General features: G+C 32.8%; 1 long non-coding RNA gene across 1 annotated transcript; it reads left to right on the plus strand.

Annotated features, from left to right (window-relative positions):
- The first annotated feature begins 641 nt into the window (after positions 1-641).
- Positions 642-3,775, plus strand: LOC128159081 (uncharacterized). Its single transcript, XR_008240093.1, has 3 exons — positions 642-813; positions 3,192-3,473; positions 3,612-3,775. It is a non-coding gene; the product is annotated as an uncharacterized LOC128159081 (long non-coding RNA).
- The last annotated feature ends 732 nt before the right edge of the window (positions 3,776-4,507 follow it).

Here is a 4,507-nt window from a genome sequence, read left to right on the forward strand (position 1 = left end):
TACATGGGTGCTTATGTGTTACTGTATATACTTAGCATAAATTGAACTTTTCGCTTTAAACTGTATATTTATTTAGCTATTATGTAGAATACTTATAATCATATTATAAAATTTATGTAGTATATTTGTTACACGAACTTTAGTCATATGAATTTAAATAAATAAACAATAGCATACAATACAGCAAAAATACTTTAAGATCAGTATAAATTCATCTGAGCACGCCGAGATCTGTCTGTGAGACACGAAACTTGAGTGTAGACCGTGTACATCGTCTTTCAGTACATGGGTACTTACTTATTTACTATCTAATTTCAGCATCGGTTTAAAACTTTTACTTATCAGTATCATGTTCTTTCTAGCATTAGATACAATGTTTTTATCAAATATTACTGTTTGATCGAAGTCGAGGTCGGCATTAATACTATTACAAAACATAATTGAAAAAAAAAACTGTGATCGCCAAACAAAAATAAGTATAAGGGTGAGAGAACAACAACCCCATACAACGTGTTTTTAATCGTTCTGTGAATTGTCCATCCCTTGAAGTGTTGATCACCCGAGCTCGAATATCACCACGTCAGAGCCACTTACTGGGTGTGCGTTATGGGGCGTGTTTTAATAGACTGTCTTTTCTGTATTCCACTCCCCAGCGATGTCATGGTTTGATTACTCTGTTTGTATATATAACCTAGGCAATAGGTTCCCAGCTTACAATAGAAACAGAGCTTTGACCAGTTCACTTCATGTTGGAATTTTTATGAACTCGGATTTGTAGTGTCCACTGTGCTGATTGAATTTACGTCGTATTTGGTGAGTTCACTTTCCAGTATTTTGAGTGTGTTTTTAGGTCTTTACAATTTTCAAAATAAAAAACAATATAACAAAAAATATATTTTATCACTTAAAATAGCATCAAAATCGGGTTTGTAAAGATACTCGAAGAAACCAAACCAAACAATGGCATATTTAAACATTAAATTGGTTTATTGGGTGATTTGTGCAGAATACGAAGGTAGCGAAAAAATAAGATAATAATAGGAGAAATGATAACACTATACAATTTCATTCGCAGGGACAAAATAGGGCACTTGTTTGATTATGATGTCACAAAACAAAACAAAAAGTGTTTAAGGTTAAATGATTTGTTTGGTACAATTCGTCCATTAAACTTTATATTTTTAAAGTCCATTACAATATTTACGTTTGTGTTTGACAGTTCTTAAAATGCGGTCAAGATATGGGGCTGAATAGATACAAGAAACGTAGTTCTTTTATCCAGCACGTTATTGAATTGAAAAACCCTGCAATTTGCTCAGGACAAATGACTTCGACCAATATACGTGTATGTCATAAACTAAATAAACTGGGAGAGGGCGGTCTAAGTTATGGAACTTGTGCCCAATCCAAATTTTGTATTGTTGTACAAAAATAGGTTCAAATCATAAACTAAAGTATAAAACCAACGACATGCGTTTGAATAAGGAACACACCACATTCACTGTTACTCTCAATGGTCTGTTGACAATGCAAGCAATGCAAATAATACACCTGTATGAAAAATAAGACATGGAAGCATTGAATTTAGAATACACTCGTGCCTTTTTGATTGTTTATAAATAACGTTAATCTTTTCTGTATCTATGTACTTGAAATCTAAACACATCATTTTTATCTAGCTTATATTATTCCCCACCACCCGTTTCAGGAAAAAAATCCAAAATTGTATCGTAATTACCGCTAGATAAATTGTCTCTTTTATCATGAAAATGTGCCTCAATCAATAAAATTCATAAAATTAATTCATGGAGCACGATTTATTGTGAAATTCTTAACCTTTAATAGTAGTACCTTTTCCTTGAAAAATACAGTCTTAATATATTTTGAGCAGTTAGCAGTGTTACTAGCATTTGATGTAGCGCAGGGGTTTTGTTTTGATTTGGGGGATTTTTAAATTATTTTCTTATATTATTGTTTCTTTGTTTTTTGGGTTTTTGGAGGGGTTTTTTTTTGGGGGGGGGGGTGGTGGTGTGTGTGGTTTTATTGGTTTTTTTTGCAAATCATTTCAGTTTTAGATTACTTTCATTACATCTGTCAATACCAGTGAATTTCTGCAAAGTTGTGTCTAAGGTTTAACGTCGTTTCTGTCAAATTTTAAGATATACTAATAATATGTACATTTTATCTTTTGATTGAAAATCGTCTTTTCAATATTGTTTATATCACATTTATGCAAGTTGACAGAAATATTCAAAGCATTTTTTGAAAAGATGCACGAACACAGTAATTACACCCCCTAACGTAGGGAAGTCGACAAAGAGTATATTTGGGAGTATGGGGGAGTCGATTTTCTCCGCTTCGGAGACGGGAGTAATTTAGGTCACGCCTTTTGTAGGTATTTAGAACAAGTATTTTCAAAAAATATATACTGCACGAAAGACAGAGATAGTCAAACTTTGTGATGGTCATTGGCCCGAGTGCTCTTTGCGTCTAGTCTCAAACACTTTGAGAACTATTTGGGAAATTTCAAATTCACGGTAATCTGGTGATCAAAATATGCATGATTTGTAAAATATACGACTTATTTTGGATCACAGATAGTCAGATACATACATGTAGTTAAACAGTCGAACAAATAATCAACCTTGTAAGCGCAATAATCAAATCATAACAAATCTTAAGAAAAAACCCAATAGGCATGAGATTTTCTGCTCAGATGTAACGGCAACGTAGGGGGAAGTCGATTTTCGGAAAACAGAGCATCCGGGGGAGTTGAAAAATAAAAATTATCGCATTTCATCGGAAATGGGTTGTATACGGTGTTCATGTACCTTTCAAAAAATGCTTTAAATATCTCTGTCAACTCGCATAAATGTGATATTATCCGTCTTATTACCACTGACATCTGACTTGCGTTTTACCTTACAGATATAATAAATAATTGTTTTAACCTGGTGTAGCTTAAAATATAAATTACAGATAGGCATACAACAAGAAAGAAGGAATAATTTTAAAAAAAACCCGCAACAACAACAAATATTTTCAACGATAAACAAAAACATACAAGAAACAAATATATAGATAATAATAAATAGCACTCAATCTGTTTCTTAAGTGATACATGTACACAAATGAACCTCGCATCATAACTTTTAATAATATTTATGTCCCTTGTTGGTTTTTTTTTACAGGTTTGAGAATGCAAAGCTTGTTTTGGGCGTTGATTGTGCTTGTGTCATGTGACTGTGCCCTCTGTTTATTTTACACAAGTAGCAAAGAAAACGATTATCCAAGATTCGGGAAACGAAACAGTAGGATTCATTCAGACGCTTGGATGGATAAAGACAGTATTGAGGATTATAATGAGATTATAGATAGCAGTGAAATAAAACCCACACAGTACCTCTCACAATCAAGACTACGTATGTTCAAAAGAGGAACAAACCTGCTGTTTCAATTCTTAGACCGAAATGGTAGGAGCTACTCTTTACATAATGAATTGAAGCAAATATTTTAAGCATATAAATGCAGTTTTATACTAAAACTACACTTCTAATCAATCTTTGGAGGTGAATGGATTATATGTAACAGAGTGCATTTTTTTTTTGTAGGTGACCAATTAATAACGAAGAACGAATTCACAGCAAATTCATTTACGGAAATTTTAGACGCATTAACCAAGGACCATCACGGAAAATGATACAGCGAACATCCATAGCGCCATCCTGAACTATAACATTTGTGGTCTTTTGTCATTTTATTCAACAAGAAATTATAAGATGCATTAAACAAAGCAAAAAAAAACCCAAATCGCTTTTGAATTTAACATTTTAAACCAGTCTAAAAATAAAGAAATTCAATATCAAAATGATTACAATTATTTTAATGCAATGTGATGTTTCTTTCCTGAAGCTATTGTTGATTAACAAAATATCATCAACCTAATATGGGCGGCGAAAAGTTAAAAAAATAGGTTAATGCAAAACGAACAACTGATTATTAAAATCATGCTAAAGTACTAAACAGACCAGCTTAAATCAAAATCAACAGCAAAATCAGCAGTCACTGATGTAAAACAAACGGGTATCGATGCAAAAACAACAGTCATGCACCAAATTAAAGCTAGATAACGTGCAAAGAGGCATCAGGAAAAATCGTACCCTGGAAAAAACGTAACCATGAAAGGTACCATTGACTTAAAGGAAACGCGGATCCCGAATAATTTTTTCTCAGGAAAGAAGGGGGAGGGGGTCCTGGAGAATATTTAGATTTGCAAGGGGTAGGTTTGTCAGGATCCACCACCCACAGATTAGGGTGCGTTTCCTCAGAAGTAAAAGTACATTAGGGAAATCGTAACAAGAATTGAAATAGTTATAAAAACTATTCAAATGCAATAAAATATTCAATAAATATTTGTATCATTTTTGCTTATAACATTGTTATCTTAATCATGTACATTAAATAAATACACAATACAGACAAATAACATCGTTTTTGAGAGGGGAGA

This window comes from Crassostrea angulata, chromosome 1 (genome assembly GCF_025612915.1).
Source record: "Crassostrea angulata isolate pt1a10 chromosome 1, ASM2561291v2, whole genome shotgun sequence".
Lineage (NCBI taxonomy): Eukaryota > Metazoa > Mollusca > Bivalvia > Ostreida > Ostreidae > Magallana > Magallana angulata.